General features: G+C 40.1%; 1 long non-coding RNA gene across 1 annotated transcript in view; it reads right to left on the bottom strand.

Moving 5' to 3' along the window:
- The window catches only part of LOC124554187, a 43,096-nt gene extending 22,955 nt beyond the window's left edge, over positions 1-20,141 (bottom strand). Inside the window, exon 1 of the long non-coding RNA XR_006968280.1 lies at positions 20,056-20,141. This is a non-coding gene — a long non-coding RNA (uncharacterized LOC124554187). The remainder of the gene's footprint in view (positions 1-20,055) is intronic.
- Positions 20,142-21,197: the final 1,056 nt, after the last annotated feature.

Below are 21,197 nucleotides of genomic sequence, written 5' to 3'. Positions count from 1 at the left end.
ACAAAATGGATCAAGTAAATATAGTTACTTGAACGTAAGATTTCCGGCGCTTGCAATGGGGCAAAGCATCTTCTCATACTGATCTACGTTTGATTTGACAGGATTCAGTAGTACAGAGCTATGATCTTCATTTGCAGCTTTACCATAGTAAGAAAATCTTTCATCTAAATAAAACTGCAGAATCCAAAACAAAACCAAACATTTTGTCCAAAAATAAGAGATTTATAGTGATAAGCACGCCCAGGAGTTTCTGCTTGCAACAGACCTGGTGTTCGCCGTGCCTAACTGACGTGACGTCACCAACAAGCGCTGAGGCCTTCCTTTGAGTCGGTGTTGCTCTGGCGCATCGTACTGCATCTGCAGCAGCGATTTCAGCAGCAGTTGGCACCACAGTGCCACAGTGAACTGTTAGAAATCAGTTACGTGAAGCACAGCTTCGTGCCAGTAGCTCCGTAACGAGCATCCACTCACCCCAAACCACCGCCGTTTGCGATTCCAGTGGCGTCAAGCGAGAGCTCATTGGGAGGCTAGGGTGGAAGTCAGTTGTTTTCTCTCATGATAGCTATTTCAGTCTGTGCCAGTGATGGCCGTGTCTTGGCTAGAAGGCCAGCTGAAGCTCTGCAGCCAACACCTGGACAAGCTGGACCCGCACGCGGAATTATACTCGGGAATGCCATTTAGTATGACAGGAAGTCCAGTCCCGTAGTTATCCCACACATCTTGACAGCAAAGTTGTACATCAACCTGCTGATTCGACATGCTGTGCTACCAATAATGGACTGCACCCAGGTGTTTTCCAACACGATAACCCTCGCCCACAATCCGCTGTTGTAACCCAACGTGCCATAGAGAGTGAAGACATGCTGCCTTGGCCTGGTCGATTACCGAGCGAGTTGGTGCAGTGGTTAGCACACTTACGGTGACCAGACGTCCGGATTAATCCAGACATGTCCTCCTTTTCAGCTCTTTGTCCGGGGTCTGGGCGGATTTTTACAGTTTCCGGCTTTTCCACAAAGTTGAGCGTAATACAGTTAATGAATTTGTTGAAGTTAATTACAATCAAGTCCTGTCTCGTGTGAAGACTTAAGTGGCTGTCTCTTTTTCCAGCCATTGAAAGGATACTGGAAATGTATGCTGCTCTTAAAACTTACTTTCTCTCGTACAGCAAACCACCACAGGTTTTGTTTCAATTTTTTCAGAACAGGTTGAGTGAAGCTTACTTAGGGTATTTGCATTCATTGATGTCTTTGTTCAGTACAAGTATTCTGGAATTAGAAAAGGAGGAAAATTCTGTGGTTGATGTCACTGAAATTTTAGAGTCAGTATGTAAGATGCTTGAAGACCGATTAAGTGAAAACTTCATTTGCCTTAAGGTCAAGCAGATCCTCAAAATGGCAACAGGGGAAGGCTTTGAGAAAGAAGTCAAACATTTTATGGAGGAAGCTATTTTACTTTATCAGTCATGGCATGAATATTTGAAATGGTGGCTGTGTATGTTTGAGAGCTTCTCCTGCTCTAGATGGATGTCACTTAAAAATGATTTTTGCTACAGTGATGTTGAGAAAAGCCTTGTATATTTGCAGGAGAAATGTAAAGCCTTTGAAATTGAAGATGCAAAATGTTTTGATCAGTTTTGCAATTTCAGGCAATTTCTAAAAAGGAATAATGATGATCCAGAATTTAGGACTATCTTGTAGTAAAAAATGGATGGTGTTTTTGTGACAGTAAGTCAGCTGACTGTCACTCAGAGTTGAATACTTTTTCAGTATTTCAGGGCATAATGCTAAAAGAATATTTTCTCTAATTACCACACAGTGGACTGATGGGAGGAATAGATTAAACCTGTTGATGGTTCATTATAATTTAAAACAATTTTCATGTGTGTCATTTTACAATAATCTGATAAGTAAGCTTAAATTTCTGCACAAGATTGGTTCCTCTGAGAAGTATCAATAATTGTTAAGGAATTTATGTATGTTATGTCTATAAATAATAAACTCATTTATTAAAATTGAGTACTACCAGCCGTCACATGAAATCAACCAATCAGGGGTGGCGTTTAGGCAGCCTACGCGTAAATATAAAAACAGTTGATGCCACACTGTCACTACAGTCAATGTTTTTAATTTAAAATTTAAAAAAATTTTGCTCTGGGAATCACCACCTGACCACCAGTAACAATAAACTAGTAGTTTTCCCGGCAGTCACGTGACTTGTCCGAAGCTGACGGGTGGTATCCTCATTTGCAGTTGAGCGTTCGATGTGTCGTCTTTTTTCTTCCTTTGTGCTCCTTTTTGCAGTTGTTTATCCTTTTTAAACAATTGCATCTGGTCACCCTAAGCACACTGTACTCTCATTCGGAAGATCGATGGTTCAATCCCGCGTCCGACCATCCTGGTTTAGGTTTTCCGAGATTTCCTAAATCGTTTCACGCAAATGCCGTGATGGTTCCTTTGAAAGGGCACGGCCAACATCCTTCCCCGTCCTTACCTAATCCGATGAGACCGCAGACCTCGCTGTTTGCTCTCTTCCCCCACACCATATCGGTCTCCAATCGATCACATACGAGACATCATCGGACGATAACTCCAGTGTCATCCAGAAACAGCATTAACCGACCGACGAAGAGCAACAGGCATGGAACTCTATCCGACAAACTGACATATGGCACCTGTACGACACAATGCATGCACGTTTGTGTGCCTGACAATGCCAAAATCAATCTACTTCGACAGCACACTGAAGATGAAAAGTATAAAGTACACATTTCTTGAAATTATCCTAAACACAGTAAAGAACGGAAATTACTAGGTGACTAACACAACTTCAAACCGAAAAATGATACGGCAGTATACTTTGATATCGAGCTTCTCCTGCAATGAAAACTATGTCTCTTGGAAATATTTCGCTAAAACTCAGTAAAGATTCTCAAATGTGCATACGCGTTAACACTTGTGCTATGGAATCAATTTGCAACTGTTTTCCAGAAGAAGTTGGTCAAAACAAACCGCCCCCGTTTGGTGTTTTTTCTTTTTTGCAAAAGATGAAGCTTCAAGAACAATTACAGTTTGAAACGTCTTTGTGTTTCCTTATTTTTATCATTTCAAACACTGACCTATAAATTTTCCCTGACGAAGACAACTCAAACTTGTTGTTGTTGTGGTCTTCAGTCCTGAGACTGGTTTGATGCAGCTCTCCATGCTACTCTATCCTGTGCAAGCTTCTTCATCTCCCAGTACCTACTGCAACCTACATCCTTCTGAATCTGCTTAGTGTATTCATCTCTTGGTCTCCCTCTACGATTTTTACCCTCCACGCTGCCCTCCAATGCTAAATTTGTGATCCCTTGATGCCTCAAAACATGTCCTACCAACCGATCCCTTCTTCTAGTCAAGTTGTGCCACAAACTTCTCTTCTCCCCAATCCTATTCAATACCTCCTCATTAGTTACGTCATCTACCCACCTTATCTTCAGCATTCTTTTGTAGCACCACATTTCGAAAGCTTCTATTCTCTTCTTGTCCAAACTGGTTATCGTCCATGTTTCACTTCCATACATGGCTACACTCCATACAAATACTTTCAGAAACGACTTCCTCACAAATCTATACTCTATGTTAACAAATTTCTCTTCTTCATAAACGATTTCCTTGCCATTGCCAGTCTACATTTTATATCCTCTCTACTTCGACCATCATCAGTTATTTTGCTCCCCAATTAGCAAAACTCCCTTACTACTTTAAGTGTCTCATTTCCTAATCTAATCCCCTCAGATCACCCGATTTAATTTGACTACATTCCATTATCCTCGTTTTGCTTTTGTTGATGTTCATCTTATATCCTCCTTTCAAGACACTGTCCATTCCGTTCAACTGCTCTTCCAAGTCCTTTGCTGTCTCTGACAGAATTACAATGTCATCGGCGAACCTCGAAGTTTTTATTTCTTCTCCATGGATTTTAATACCTACTCCGAATTTTTCTTTTGTTTCCTTTACTGCTTGCTCAATATACAGATTGAATAACATCGGGGAGAGGCTACAACCCTGTCCCACTCCTTTACCAACCACTGCTTCCCTTTCATGCCCCTCGACTCTTATAACTGCCATCTGGTTTCTGTACAAATTGTAAATAGCCTTTCGCTCCCTGTATTTTACCCCTGCCACCTTCAGAATTTGAAAGAGAGTATTCCAGTTAACGTTGTCAAAAGCTTTTTCTAAGCCATATTGCACTTCCTGTCGATCTCATTTTTGAGACGTTTGTATTCCTTTTTGCCTGCTTCATTTAATGCATTTTTATATTTTCTCCTTTCATCAATTAAATTCAATATTTCTTCTGTTACCCAAGGATTTCTATTAGCCATCGTCTTTTTACCTACTTGATCCTCTGCTGCCTTCACTACTTCATCCCTCAGAGCTACCCATTCTTCTTCTACTGTATTTGTTTCCCCCATTCCTGTCAATTGTTCCCTTATGCTCTCCCTGAAACTCTGTACCACCTCTGATGGCTAGAGGACAAATGTAAGGATGTAGAGGCTTTTCTCACTAGGGGTAAGATAGATACTGCCTACAGGAAAATTAAAGAGACGTTTGAAGAGAAGAGAACCACTTGTATGAATATCAAGAGCTCAGATGGCAACCCAGTTCTAAGCAAAGAAGGGAAGGCAGAACGGTGGAAGGAGTATATAGAGGGTTTATACAAGGGCGATGTACTTGAGGACAATATTATGGAAATGGAAGAGGATGTAGATGAAGATGAAATGGGAGATACGATACTGCGTGAAGAGTTTGACAGAGCACTGAAAGACCTGAGTCGAAACAAGGCCCCGGGAGTACACAACATTCCATTAGAACTACTGATGGCCTTGGGAGAGCCAGTCATGACAAAACTCTACCATCTGGTGAGCAAGATGTATGAGACAGGCGAAATACCCACAGACTTCAAGAAGAATATAATAATTCCAATCCCAAAGAAAGCAGGCGTTGACAGATGTGAAAATTACCGAACTATCAGTTTAATAAGTCACAGCTGCAAAATACTAACGCGAATTCTTTACAGACGAATGGAAAAACTGGTAGAAGTGGACCTCGGGGAAGATCAGTTTGGATTCCGTAGAAATGTTGGAACACGTGAGGCAATACTAACCTTACGACTTATCTTAGAAGAAAGATTAAGAAAAGGCAAACCTACGTTTCTAGCATTTGTAGACTTAACCTACTCATTTATTACCCACAATATACAAGCCCAACACAAACTAACTGCTATACAATGACATCATGGCTTCAGATAATGAACACAAAAGAATGGCCTGAATTGCAAGAAATCCTAACAAAAACCAATACTTTTTCATAAATCTCTTGGCTCATAGAAAACCTTCATAACATGGGCTACTGCAATTACAGCAAGCAGCAACTACAGCCAGCTTAATAAAAGGGTTCTAACTACTATAGACTAACTACTGGGAGGCATATGGTTATGACACGAAAGATTTTGTTGAAGAGCAAACAATGTATTTAGCAGATCTTGACTTATTCACGTGACTTCTAGTTCCAAAAATTATGTAGTAGTCAATAACTCCACTACCCACACGTTACCAACTACATCCATCCTCATTTTACAATGCACGTCCTACCAACACTGAGTGTCTGCTAAGAGACCATGTCCAAGCCCGTCACTTTCTGGTCACTAACTGCTAGTCCCTCCAACCACAGAGTCTCTTACGGAGGGCGCAGAGACCTGTCAGCGATATAAATAAGGTCTATAGCACTGCCAACACAAACGTATGAACAGGCTACTTACAAGTTCAATGACATGTGGCTGAATTTACGTGGGTGAATTTACGTGGGTGAACTTTCGTGGAATACACTCTACAGGTTCATAGGAATAAGCTGGCAAATCACGCCCAAATGTTTACGTTTGTAAGTTTGATCCACAGATGAGTTCCACCTGCTGTAGTGTATGTTACTATGGCGTTGTCTTGCCACCTTATATCCAGCAAGAGCGCGCCGGAACAAAAATTACTAGTCTATCGAATAAAAAGAGGTTTGGGAATTTCTAGGCACTGTTGTTGTTGTGGTCTTCAGTCCTGAGACTTGTTTGATGCAGCTCTCCATGCTACTCTATCCTGTGCAAGCTTTTTCATCTCCCAGTACCTACTGCAACCTACATCCTTCTGAATCTGCTTAGTGTATTCATCTCCTGATCTCCCTCTACGATTTTTACCCTCCACGCTGCCCTCCAATACTAAATTGGTGATCCCTTGATGCCTCAGAACATGTCCTACCAACCGATCCCTTCTTCTGGTCAAGTTGTGCCACAAACTTCTCTTCCCCCCAATCCTATTCAATACTTCCTCATTAGTTATGTGATCTACCCATCTAATCTTCAGCATTCTTCTGTAGCACCACATTTCGAAAGCTTCTATTCTCTTCTTGTCCAAACTAGTTATCGTCCATGTTTCACTTCCATACATGGCTACACTCCATACAAATACTTTCAGAAATGACTTCCTGACACTTAAATCAATACTGGATGTTAACAAATTTCTCTTCTTCAGAAACGCTTTCCTTGCCATTGCCAGACTACATTTTATATCCTCTCTACTTCGACCATCATCAGTTATTTTGCTCCCCAATTAGCAAAACTCCTTTACTACTTTAAGTGCCTCATTTCCTAATCTAATTCCCTCAGCATCCCCCGATTTAATTTGACTACATTCCATTATCTACGTTTTGTTTTTGTTGATGTTCATCTTATATCCTCCTTTCAAGACACTGCCCATTCCATTCAACTGCTCTTCCAAGTCCTTTGCTGTCTCTGACAGAATTACAATGTCATCGGTGAACCTCAAAGTTTTTATTTCTTCTCCATGAATTTTAATACCTACTCCGAATTTTTCTTTTGTTTCCTTTACTGCTTGCTCAATATACAGATTGAACAACATCGGGGAGAGGCTACAACCAGGCACTAGGGGAATAAAAAGTAAAATTTCCTTTACTATTCTGAACACAATTGAGGAAACCAGACGAAAACGGGCACTTTGAGACGCCATTCATGTAACAATGCGTGTAAAAATAATGGTTATGATAAAACTGATGTTCTTTATAACACTGTCACGATCCGCTGCAAATTTCATCAGTGAGTTTAACAACGGGATAAATTTGTCACATGTTATCTCCACCTCATTTAGAACCGACGTCATTTTAACGAATGCAGTTCTTCAGTAATTCAGCAGCCAATGGCAGAAAATTCTTCAGGGGAATAAAAGATGCACGATTCGAAGGCAGTGAGCTGACGTAACCACTGAAAAGTGATATGAACAAGTCAGTGGGCAAACGCAACTCTTCTTTTGCTGATAGCACTTTTTTTAAAAATTCGGATCCACGAAATGTTAATGATATCTGGAAACACCATCGCTGGTGAAAGTAATCCCTCTGCTAAAGATAGATGGTGTTACTAAAACCTAAACTAAGAAACTTTGATTCTTGGTAGCTTTGTAAATAATGATCTATGAAGAAAATATTTTTGATGAAATAACGTTTTCCTACTAATACAATTTGTGTCAACACAGTTAATGGATGTGAAGCATTTCCTGCAGAGAAATTTCTGTAAAAATAAATAAAAAACTTCAAACTGGATTAGAAATCCACCATTATCCCACCAATGACCCTTAAAAGTTATTGAAACTTACTGAAAACCTATCTTACTGGTTGCTGCATACTTGAACAGCACTTGTGGATATACTTGCAGCATAAATATTGTTCCTAAATTTTGTGTTCAATTAATGTATGTTGCTGTTCCTTTTCAATTTGTCATCTAAACCTGTACAGCACTATGTATTTGTATTGCAGTGCCTTGCCTTGCCTCTGAAAGAAAACACAGTTGAAGTAAAATATGACTCACAGTTTTGTGACCTTGTAATATATCTTGTTTGGCTGCATAGAAAATATTTTCAGATGTTGATCAAAATAATTATGCTGATTCATAAGGATATCATGGGGAGAATGTTGAACTTGCAGTAAAATTGCCCGTTATGATTAAAGTACGAGGAAAAGCCATTCTCCTCGTATAAACATCAGCTATTCATGTTATGTAAACTGAACATTCTTCAAGTCATGGAACTGTAGGGGTGACCTGTTTTAGGAGCTACTGTTTACTTCAGTATGAGTAAGCACAATTCAATATCTCACCAATGAGAGTTAGTATAATTTGTAAAACACTGACAGTTACCAAGGAACGTTACAATTTATTTATTTTTCATAAAAGGACTACTCCGTTCTGACAATAAAAGTCAGTCATGTTTCACTTTAGCATATTAAGTTCTCCGAGTTGCCACTATCCTCCATCAGCAATAGATCATCTCATTTTCCGTCTCTTATTGTAGAAATGCCATTATATTCTGCTGGAAACAATGTAAATGTGAATGTTCATTGACATATGTATAACAAAGGCAGACAGTCTTGAAACTGGGAAACATAATTAAGAAAATCAAGCGTGTTGTAGATGGCTCCACATTAGCTCAGTTATATTCCCAACCTATGCTGGAGATTCTTGAGAGCCACCCAACGAAGAGCTGTTGGGCTTATCTGGGAGATTACGCGGTTCGTCATACAAGGAGAGAGAAGGAGGGTGCAGTGTTTGTGCGTTACGAACACTGTTTGCTTGCGTCTATTAGAGATTACGGATCGAGTACAGGTCAAATACTGATCACGTAACCGCCGAATGGCGTTTCCAGTGTTCTGGAAATCCACAATTCACAAGGCGACATGTTTTGTGAAATTCTAAACAAGTGGGGTTACATTCCTACTGAAGTTACCAACTTAGGATGGTGGGAAGATCACGAGACGGACCTCAGCACTCGTTCCACTTCTTTATGAGGCAATGAGCCGATTTTTTCAGGGGTACTAAACGAATCCAGAAAGTGGTAAAGTCCTTAAGAATATTCTAGTCTGACCAGAGACTATTTAAGGAGACCTGGACATAATGTCTATTTTTTACTATTATTTTGAAATAATTGGTATATTGTGACCCCTATGTGACAAAAAATTAAATACTGTAGAATTCAAACTTGAGTGAAAATTAATTTTTATCTGACATATTTACTTAAATGTAATTTTTATTTTAGGTACACTGTAGCTCCTCACTATTCGAAATAAAAGGTCCAAAAAGTTATTCTTTTCTTATTAACTTGTTAAAACAATAAAGTAGAAAATTTACATCTTTGCCTGCGCATTTAAAAAATGTTTCGTAGAAGTCAGTTTTTTCTCCTAATAACTGAATAATGTATAACATGCTCCAGCTTAAAATGTTTAACACATTGTCGAATAAAGCTGGTTCAATGTTTAGGCAAGCACTGTATGGTCACTCAAGCAAACTTTTGTTTAAAGCATTAATATTGTAGGAAATAACACTACGTAAGTATGCAGAAAGGTTAGTTACGGGAAATTGAAATTAAAAATTTGCCAGCAATTTCTTTCTCAATGATAATATGTCAGTACATTGCGTCTCCATAATCTTGTTGCTTCCGAGTATCGTTTTGATCTTTTTTAGTTTTTTTTTCTTTGTTATTCTGGTGTCTATTGTCATACTTTCAGCAGCCGTTTCAGGGAGATGTTTGCCCACTCGTATTTTTTATGTTCGCACCAGTTTTCATGCCTAGTCTGCCCGTGGTTTTTAATCTGCTTGTTATTCCAACTTTAAAACATATTATGGCATCGATGACACAGCGTGAAAATCTGACATGCCGATTAAACACAGTTTGTGGCGAGTGGTCCCAAGTGCAATCTGAATTTTCACTTTGATTCTGCGGTTTGTCAAGTAAAAGTTATTCTTAGTGTTTAGAATCTGTATATATTGGCTTTAGTTCTTCCATAACTGTTTCTGGCATGGGGTGTGCGTACGTTTGCTTTTGTCCATTTGCTTGAGAGCTATTTTACTTGGGCCACGAAAGTATTTCCTTTTGGGCAGAGGCTTTATCTTTGATACCATTTCGAACAACGCGTTAGTGTATTATTGTAAAATATACAACGGCAATTAAAACATATTTTCGATTTTTCGCTGCCAAATCTTTGACATACGCCTAAAACACTCAGGACAACAAGTAACGCGCGTGAAAAACTTAGTAAACTGAAGTGAACTATTAGAAAGCTCTCGCTTGGAACTGTCGGACAGCGACTGTCAACGAGAATTCGCCCCTAGTACAAAGAGCCGGCCGCTGTGACCGAGCGGTTCTAGGCTCTTCAGTCCGCAACCGCGCAACTGCTACGGTCGCAGGTTCGAATCCTGCCTCGAGCATGGTGTGTGTGATGTCCTTAGGTTAGTTAGGATTAAGTACTTCTAAGTCTTAGGGGACTGATGACCTCAGCTGTTAAGTCCCATAGTGCTCAGCGCCATTTAATTTTTTTTTTTTTTTTTCAAGTACAAAGAGCAGATAACGTGTATTCCAGCCTTTAATACCTCCATGCCCGTGACAGCTGGTTCCTCTCGGGCTGGCCGCATTACGGCGGTCAGCAGTTACCTCTAATTGCGGAAGCGTGGCGGGTGCTGGCAAACCGCCGCTCCACACTGCTAACGGATTTCCACACAGCTGCCACGCACATGCGTGTAAAGCTAGCGAAATTAGGGATGCTCAACTACCTGACCTACCGATAGATGGCTCTAACGTCAAGCTACCGCTAGCTTTAGACGCCTGTGTGTATGCGGCCACAGAAATAGGTGCCCATTTAAGACAACAGGAACAGTACGTAACAGTATGCCTTAATTTAGCTGCTAACGAATCTTCACTGGCAGTATCCGTCAAAACCACAGTTAACCTATCTTCTCTGGTGATGTAGTTATTTTTCATAGCTGTGAATGTTGATTCGTCGCGAATGATAATGCCGATCCTTTGCTTGAATCTATTCCGAGTGATTTTGTTATATTTTTAGTTTCCTTGCCCGTCAAAGTATTTCTTCCCCAATAGTTATCTCACGCCATTTTTGTGTATATGACGGTCTTGATCCGTACTGTAATACTTTACTTATAATTACAATGCCCAAATATTCTTAATGACGTCGTAGCGGAACGACTACAGTTTTTGGCTAGTAATGTCAAGGTTCTGGGTTCAATACCCAGTCAGTACTCACTGAGGTTATTTATCTGGTGGAAAGATCTGGAAGGAGGTTCCTTCTGCCTTAGGAAACCAACATAAAAGCAACTTTAATATAAAAGGAGCAAAACTGACGCGCAAATCGCTAACGTAACGGTTTACGTCGAAAGGATTGCTTCAGGACAGGTGACATTTGTTAACAGCAGAAGCATCAGCCTTTATTTTTTCGGGTCAGTGAGCGAGATGCTCTATGCATTAGAACTACATATCTTATTCTTTCTAAGATTCCAGACCAGTTTTACAGAATTTAGGTCGAAACTGTGTGGCGGAACTGGGAAGGGAACCTTTCCTTGCAGGATTTTTTCACTGCAGTTGGGGTCAAGCCTGTTCTGCGCATCTACGTCACGCATTCTCCGACAACCAATATGCGCTCAGTACTGTTCTCAGATCTCTGCTATGAAAGTGGTTGCCATCGTGAGCATTAAACGCGACCATAGCGAGTTATTCAGTAGACTTTTATTCCATTTCTTGCTATTTGGCACGGCCTATGGTAGAGATAAGCAACAAATTCCGCACAGGCAAGTGAGAATCATAATTTGCAGCAAACACGCTTTTTTTGCGCAGAGCACGTGTATGCGCTTACGGCAATCGTCGCTTGGAACCGGCAAACAGTGCAATCCCCGACCATATCTCGATCTGCGCGAACAGCCATCATTCACAGATCAGACTATAGATGTATAGAATAAGCAGGAGTTGGAATTTCTTTGTCGCTCCGTATTACAGGCGTCGCAAAGGATCATGGTAACGCGACCGTAGCGTCATCTATCGTTTGATCCTGTAGTTGAGCGTGACCCGAGACACCTGGACTCGTAAAGGATCACGGTAGCTTGACGCTAGAGCCATCTATCGGTAGATCGGGTAGTTGAGCATCCCTCATTTCGCTGGCTTTGCACGTCTGTGTCCCACGCTTGCAGCGAGCGTGTATACTGCAGCGTCCATCGCCACTAGTTGTCAGACCAGTCGTCTGAGTTCTGGGGGGAGGGGGGCGGGTTAGGTGAGGGCGAAGGGAGCGGTGGAAGGCGAGGGGGGGAGGGGGACCATCCGACCACGCATCACAACGCTGCTCGGAACACATCCAGACCTACAGCATTGAGTCTGAAGTATTTTGGATAAATATGAAGTATCTGCAAGTTTCTCAACGTCAATAACTACACTGTAGAGTTCAGGACTCATTTTAGATTACAACATAGTGATGCGAACTTTCTGAAATAAGACATTCAAGCCTCACTTCAGACACAGTAATTGCAACCTTAAAAGTTATTAACCAGTGTTCAAACTTCCCTGATAAAGAAGTTGCCAGGCGAAAGAAATATAAGACGTTAGTGCACACCGTAGGTTCATCTAGATGGGAAAAGTTTTTGCATTTGCTCCAGAATAGCCAGGTACTGCTTTAACCTATTGACCTTAACACTAGCGACAGTGAATTGAAAACAGTCAAAGAATTACAATCGATTACCTTACGATTTCCAACAGAACAACATAATACAATGAAACTGTTTTCTGGAAACAGTCTTAAATGATTGATTACGTGATTTTATGCTCCCAACGTGCTTTTTCCCCTCTAGAATTTCAGTATTATTCTTAAAAACGGAAATTAAATTCAAATAATTCGAACGCCCGCTAGAAAGCTCCACTGGAGTCGTGTGATTCGTATGACGTCACTGACTAGCTCGCTGTTCCCAATGCCGCAATGCTAACTCACGGTGATGTCTTGTTTTCGAATTTACGTTTCGGAAAATGAGTTGCAAATGGTGTGTAGTAACTTACTGTACAATTATATCTATAAAAGCAGAGCAGTTCTCGTAGAGTCCGGGAAATGTGAAGCTCTGCCTCATTCCCAGATGACTGACAAAGGATCATTCTAGGCTGCCCTGACCAATTCTTCATCCTGTCTCCGTGTAGATACGTGTCGTCTTCCAGATACCGGACTTCTCGCTACATCGCCATTATCTCGAAGCCCTTTAATCCATCTCCTTTGTGGAACCGTCAACACCGTAAAGACGTCCTCCTGCCTTAGATGCCCTAACTCCGTTTTCAAAGGGAGCAATTATTCGCTCGATAGCTCGCGAACATCCACATCAGCTATTTTGAACACCTATTCCGTGTTTTTTCACGCTGTCAAAGACATGGTATGAAGCACTGTCGATAAAGAATATGTAATTGCGGTGAAAAAACAAAGTGTTTTAATACTGTACTTTAGCGTTTTCTCCTCGCGTGCTACTGAGAGTGTTGAGATAATTGTTCCTGTACGGACGCATTTTGTCATTGCTCCACAACTCTAGACATTTTATTACATACTGAACATAGGCAGATGTAAAGAGGCGCATCGATGTACTGATTTACATTAATATACTACCAAGCAACAAATATTTATATGCAAGTGTCTTAATAATTTATGTGCATATGTGAGTTCTTGAATATGTATTTCATTAATCTCTCTGTATTTTTTCATTTTAGTAATTTTAACGATGTAATCGGCTGCGACATGGGAGAGGTTTGTGAGCAATCTGATGAAAAATTACAAAGTCCTAGCATAAAAGAACCATAAGTCAATCTTCACAGCAATTTCATTGCAAGAAGTGCGATATTTTGTTTCGGGAACTTGCAAGGCACACGATAATGCAGAAATACTTAGCAAACGAACGACCGCAGCCGCCAATGCCATTGTTCGCACGCCTGACAATGCGATAGAAAACAACATTGCTTGATCTTAATACTTTGAAATATTATTAATTATCTGATTCGTATTCTCATCCTCACATGCAGGACAACATTATTTATATTACTTATAGTATGCCAGTCAACCGATACGTTTCTCTTACGTGAAAAGTACAGAAACACTAGGTGGCGATCCAAGTATTTACAAATAAATACATCCATTTTCAATATTTCTAGTATGATAATTTGTCTCCTTGTATAAAGATTAGACGATTATAAAATGGAATCTTTTGAAAAATGTGGACCCTAGAAAAGCCTAGAACTGCACAATTTGTAGCGAATTAAGGTTTAAACTATTACTCACCCAAGTCTAAACAAAATAAAAAGGGCAATTGACTCAGTTGGACCCGAAAGCTCGTCCTTTACGTCAGTCAATCTACCCTACCATTTCAAACATGTGAAACGCTCATTGTTGTAATCCTACCGGCGTGGGGTTACTATATTTCAACTACGTCGACGTGCTCGAATAATTATTTTCAAAAGAAATAATACGACGAGTTAAATTGCAATGAGTCTCGACGTATACTGTCTGCAAACTATAATATTGCTTCTCTTTGACGATGTAAATACCAAGCTGTAGCTTCACAGGCCTCCACAGTTCTGAACGCCGGAACTTCTGAACGGAGCATGCGCAATGCTCTGGACTTCAAATAGTTCGGGCCGGGCAAACTTATTGCCTCACATTGCACGTAAGTATGTAACGCGAAAGAACCTGAAAATCAGTGTCTTGCAAGTATCGATCGGCAACCGTCATGTTTTCGCTGACGTCACGGTGCCAAAAGGTTTACTGAATTATTGGTTGTGTCACATCTACGTAGATAGAGGTTCCTTTATAGGGGAATTTTATTCACTCAAAGTATGGTAACTACTTCATCAGCAGTGCTTTAAATTCTAGTTTGCTTGCTACACATTGAAAAACGTTTGTTACGCGAGGATACAGTTCCGAGGCAAACTGTAATTTTCTTTCGTCTCTACTCTTCCACTTAGTAGAAAACTGATTAATTCGATGTAAGTGACGTCAATAGAAGAACGCAGGAATTCTCCTGTCTTTTGATATCACAAAAAGAATCAGAAAAGATCCTGTTCCTCTCAAACAGAAAAATTACGGCATTCATCTGTAGCTGGTCTCTCTTTTAAAAAGTCATCCACATAATTACATCCAGTAACAGTTGTTAGGTAAAGTTAATAATAAATGTTATGCCACTGGATTTACAGTATTCTGTGTCATACAGCTAGGAGCATATCGAGTTTATATACTGGGAAGAGATGACTCAGATTGAACCATTGAAGTTGGACCATTACGGAATATAGGGAGTAGCTCACAATCGGTTCACCTCTTACTTTAACAGACAGCGAAAGGTCATTATTCCCATTGTTGAGAACGGCTGTGATGTGCGGTCTGAGTGGGGTACTGTCAAATTGGGGTGGGGGCAAGGAATCAGTGTAGGGGCCGCTCCCGTATCTTATTTATGCAAATGATATGCCCTCTTGTATTACGAGTAACTCTAAAATATTTCCGTTTGCTGATGGCACTAGCTTGGTAGTAAAGGGCGTTGTGTGCAACATTGGCTCTGTTTCGAATAGTACAGTTTGTGACAAGAATGGCTTGTACAAAAGTAACGCTAAATCACAGTACGACTCAGTTTTAATAATTTGTAACACAATTCAGCAAAACTCTACGTTTTAATTTCACAGAATGGGCATATGATTAGTGAAACTGAACAGTTCAAATTTCTAGGTCTTCGGATACATAGGAAACGGTCGTGGAAAGCCATCGTTCATGATCTTGTTCAAAGACTTATGCGGTCATTTTTACTATTCCAACGGTATATTAAGTAAGTGATCGTTCGACGGGAAAATTTGTCTACTTTGCTTATTTTCATTCGCTTATGTCGTATGGTGTAATATTTTGGGGTAACTCTCGACTAAAAGGATATTTTTGGCTCAGAAACTTGTCTGGGTATTTTGACATTGGCCTCTCAATATACATATTCTTTACTATCGTTTCTTGTTAACAATACCAACTTACTCCCAAGAATTAGCAGCTTTCACTGAGTTAATACTAGGCAGAAACCCAATCTGCATTTGTATAGCACTTAACTCTTGTGCAGCAAGGTGTGCAGCATACTGTTGCATCGTTTTCGGTAAGCTACTGAAAAAATTCATAAACTTCGCAGTAATACACGCGCTTCCAAATCGAAACTGAGGAGTTTACTCATTTGTCACTCCTATCCTCTTGAGGAGTTACTTGAAAAATTAAGCTCATTCTTATGCTGTATTGTTGATTCAGTTTACTTAAACTTATGGCTTGAATTCTTGGGTTCTTATACATTTTATTTTATGTTATTACTTTTATATTGAAATTAGAAGTACTGACATCTTCAACGAACATTTAGATCAGCTTGGCCCTACTGAACTGGGCGTGTAAATAAATAAAATCCGGCTTTGAAAGTAATTTCAATACGACAGCAACACTCTTTAAACATCATGGTATCAGCTGAGGTGTATCAGATGGAAGGCAACCAGCAACTACATTCTTAAAGCACTCTGGGAATTAAGTTCGATAATATATATATATATATATATATATATATATATATATATATATATATATATATATAAACCAATACTGGAAAGGTAATTCAGTAATCGAAAAGCAGTAATGCGAAGCTGAGACGTGGTTATTAATTTTTTTAACGAACAGTTACCTGAAAATATAGGTAGGCCTAGACATTAATGCTGCACACGAAACGTACTCGCAATTACGAATATGAACAACCACGAACTGTATAATGGAGTGACGACAATGAAAATTTGTGTCGGACCAGGAGGCGAAGCCGGGTTTCCTGCCTACTGCGAGCAGTCGCGTTCCAATTAGGCTGTTTGAACTCGACTCACAGCCACACCATATGTCAACAATCTGTACTCTTTCATTGTGTATATTCCCGAGGAGCGGCACATGTTAATTTAAAGTAGTTTGCCAGGTGTCTGTGTATAATAAATACGGCACTGCAGTGCCTTTGTTGTTCAGGAATGCGATGCAATGTTTCTTCGGTTAGACATGCCCGAAGAACATAGGCTCTGCAATATCGCATTAATACTGCACGTCCTTCATGGCTTAAACTGGCATCTTGTTAAGTTACCTAGAGAAAGCTACGCGAGAAAAACTTAAGAAGCCGTCACTGCTGAATTCCTGTCTTTTGAGGGGAGTCAGAACGGAAATTTTTTCATTCTCGGATTTTTATCTCATAAAATTTGCAATCTTCCGAATAAAATTATATCACTTATAAACTCACATGGGAAGTATTTTATTTTCTTTTAATACAATCTACACCGGTTGAAAATGTTAAAATTTCTACGTGCATTACTTCAAGATCTAATTAAATAGGTATTTTTTATGTAGAAGGCTGCGGATTGCCGAGTTATAAAGGTTAACAGTGTTGGTCATGTCCATAAGAGGATGTGCATGAGGTTGAGGAAGTTGACACAATGTTTGAGAAACAAGAAACTTCCCGACGGTAAAACCGTAAGAGGCAGGGTAACATGCAAAATAATTGATGAACTACAGCAGTATTATGGGATGTCCATTAGAAATAATACTGAGGATTTGTTGAAAATGAAGCAGGCAGTATGGGCTACATCTTAGACTGTCAACTGATGTAAAACCTAATTCATGGTGCAGAAGCAGTCATGGATATCATAAAACCTATTTACAGAGTCCTGGCAAATCCTGAATTGCTGAAGAGGTGTCTGCATGGTCAGACTCAATCCCAATGAGGCGTTCAGTAATCTTACGTGGACTATTACCAAGAAATGTTTTGTTGGAATAAAGACACTAAAGTGGGGGGGGGGGAGGTTTGATGCTGTTATTGCTTTTAATGATGGCAACACTGGTAGGGTGAAAGTGCTACAGCATAGCAATAGCAATTAATCCTGGAGCAAACTGCATCTGAGAACTTTAACAGACGGACAACTTTCGCATTGATAAAGCAGAGTATTGAGCACAGCTGGCCACTAAGGAGTCCAGAAAGAAGAAGAAACTCGAAAAAAGATGAAGAGAATGATACACAGTATGGTACAGGGTGCTTCTGAGCGAATAAAAAAAAATTAAGCATTTATTGAGTTACAGTCTTGATACTTCAGAAGCCGTTACTAAAAATTTACGCTTTCATTTTTCCTTAAATCTCAGAAACCACTTCGAGTCGAGTATTCAAATTTTCAGGGAGTAATAACATTTCCTGAGTCTACTGAACTAAAAGAAAAACATGTTACGTACAATTAAAATTATTTACGATAGTGTACAATCTTGTATCTTTGCTCGACGAAGGTCTATTTTCGTTATTCGTCATAGTTACTGTGATGCACGAAATTGAGTACATGGCTGCACGACATTTTTAAGAACTTGCAGAGGTAAAACCACATTGCATAGACTTTCCGTATAGTTCATTTAGAACCGTACATTACTGCGTATGAAATAATCATTATATCTAAATTGTATATAAAGTTGAGACCGGAACATCTCTCTTCATTCTCGGGATACTGATTGTTGTATCCGCGGACGGGTCGCTCGCGGCGCGTCCGAACCTTTCCTGCACTTCGGGAATCAAGTGGTCGTAAAAATCGTATCTCAAACGGTTCAAGATACCGAAATGACGATTTTTGTAAATGACAGCAATCAGAAAGGACTATTTTATCGTGTGATTAACGCTCGATACGTGTTTGTAGACGCGTAAGCAGAGCGAAAACACTTACTATAAATTACACCGCGAGGTTTTGTCCGAATTTTCATATAAAAAAAAAGAGAGAAACGGGTAAACGGCGTATCAACGTGACCAGCGTGAGGTCTAGTTTTGCATGAAAATATTTAACTGCTTGAAAGTAATCAGGGTGATTAACGAAAACTTAATGAGTTCAGGAAAAATTGAAATATTTCACGAAAAGCTGCTGCCAAGCAAATAAATGAAGTGTCAAAAATTTCATCTATTCAACGCCTAGCTATTTTGGACGTAAGATACACTGACTGGTGCGGTATTTAAATGCCAAAAAGACTTCCTTGGAATCAAGTACCAAAGTTCGAATTTTCGAGAACAGAAAAACGTTAGGAAGGCAAACAAGGAGTAATATCATGCTTTCTGAATAACACTTGAAAATAAAAAAGGAAAGAAATCTGTCAATTATTTTGTGAAATGATTTGTGTAAAAGAAACAAGTACAGTAGAAAAACGTTCTACGTGCCTTTGAATGATGCTCGAAATCGTGAATAGAAAATCACGTGGACCCAACGTTTCCCTAATATTTTTCATTTCATACTTTTAGGCAAATCATTCCACACAACGTTTGACTCCCTTTTCAAAAATTTTGTACGCTCTACTTTTAGACTATTTAGATTAATTGAAACACTTGGCCTTAACACTGACTGCTGATGAATTACGTTCGCAACAGCAAAAATCTGTTAAATTTCATGGTTCATTGTAATTTATTAGGAATTTAATGAGATATACTGGGATAGGTGCGTAAACACTTACAGATGTTCTTCGGCAAGACCTAAAAATATAGTTAGCGATGCAATGTAAACAGTATATGTAAAACTTAGTATACGGAACTGTAACTGAGTCAGTTAAAATACAAAAAGTACGTGGTACGCCGCTGCAACGATACCGCTATACCGCAGCTAGCTGTTAGTTGCTGTCGCCATTTTGTGTGTGCGTATTTAGGATACTAAGTGATTCTTCCGCATTTATAGCCTGTTAAAACTTCTTGATCATGTAAAAACCATTCGTCTTTAATTTGTTGATGAGATAATCGAATGCTCCTCTGTTCATTCACGGTTATTCGAAGAATATGATTATCTTCGTACTTTATATATATATGAAACTATCCACGGAAATTCCTCCCGTTGTAAATTTCACGCACACAATTCCTTTTCGCTATATTTTCTGAAGTAAACCCAATTTTGTAGGCTTACTCTCCAGGTGCGGTATTCTACAGCTTATGGGGCGCTCTTTTATACAAACAGCTGGCCGGCTAAAGCAGCCATCTTGCAGCGCGACATGGCCGCTCGCACACAGAACACCGGAGCTTTTCACCCTATGCTGCTGCTTGTGCACCAGTACTAAGTACTTCTAAATTTCACTTGGTAATGCGGCACGTTGCAAAATGTGCACAGAAGAGGGCTAGCCAGCTCATCTCTCCTACCTGCTGTGTGTTCACACGTCCTGCTGAGCAGAGATGAAAAGCAACGCTGTCTGCCGTTAACACTTCCCACCGCTGCCACGTCTCTCGAGCAACTGTTCTACGCCAGCCAACGCCGCAGTTGGAACGTCACGTGATTCCCCTCCCCCCCCCCCCCCCTTCCGTACCATCCCACTCGCGGCCTGCGCGAGGCGTGACCTTCGTACCGTGCAGCTTGGCAGCTAACCGACCCGACACTTCTGCATATGCATGGGCTAAACTGCGAATTTCCAGAATCAGTGATATCTGTAAATGCTACTTTTCGGTAACTGCGCTTCTTAACTGTGATTTGTTGCAATTAAGAATGGCAGTTAGAGAATTCACAATTCGTATTCCCTCCGCACGCCACTAATGCTATTTCTGCAATTCTTGCTACTTCTGTTATGTACGCGATTTCTGTGCCGTCTGCGATTTCTGCGCTTTGCGCGATTTAGCACTGGTAGATCTTGCACCTGTCATTAGTCGCAAGTAATGTTGACTGGAATACTCTCTTTCAAATTCTAAAGGTAGCAGGGGTAAAACACAGGGAGCGAAAGGCTATTTACAATTTGCACAGAGACCGGATCGCAGTTATAAGAGTCTAGGGGCATGAAAGGGAAGCAGCGGTTGGGACGGGAGTGAGACAGGGTTGTAGCCTCGCCCCGTTGTTGTTCAATAGAAAAATTCGGAGTAGGTATTAAAATCCATGGAGAAGAAATAAAAACTTTGAAGCTCGCCGATGACATTGTAATTCTGTCAGAGACAGCAAAGGACTTGGAAGAGGAGTTGAACGGAATGGACAGTGTCTTGAAAGGAGGGTATAAGATGAACATCAACAAAAGCAAAACGAGGATAATGGAATGTAGTCGAATTAAGTCGCGTGATGCTGAGGGAATCAGATTAGGAAATGAGACACTTAAAACAGTAAAGGATTTTTGCTATTTGGGGAGCAAAACAATTGATGATGGTCGAAGTAAAGAGGATATAAAATGTAGACTGGCAATGGCAAGGAAAGCGTTTCTGAAGAAGAGAAATTTGTTAACATCGAGTATAAATTTAAGTGTCAGAAAGTCGTTTCTGAAAGTATTTGTATGGAGTGTAGCCATGTATGAAAGTGCAACCTGGAT

This window comes from Schistocerca americana, chromosome 11 (assembly GCF_021461395.2).
Source record: "Schistocerca americana isolate TAMUIC-IGC-003095 chromosome 11, iqSchAmer2.1, whole genome shotgun sequence".
In the NCBI taxonomy this organism is placed as follows: Eukaryota; Metazoa; Arthropoda; class Insecta; order Orthoptera; family Acrididae; genus Schistocerca; species Schistocerca americana.
The sequence above is the reverse complement of the archived record's forward strand: the minus strand, read 5'-3'. Positions and strand labels throughout refer to the sequence as shown.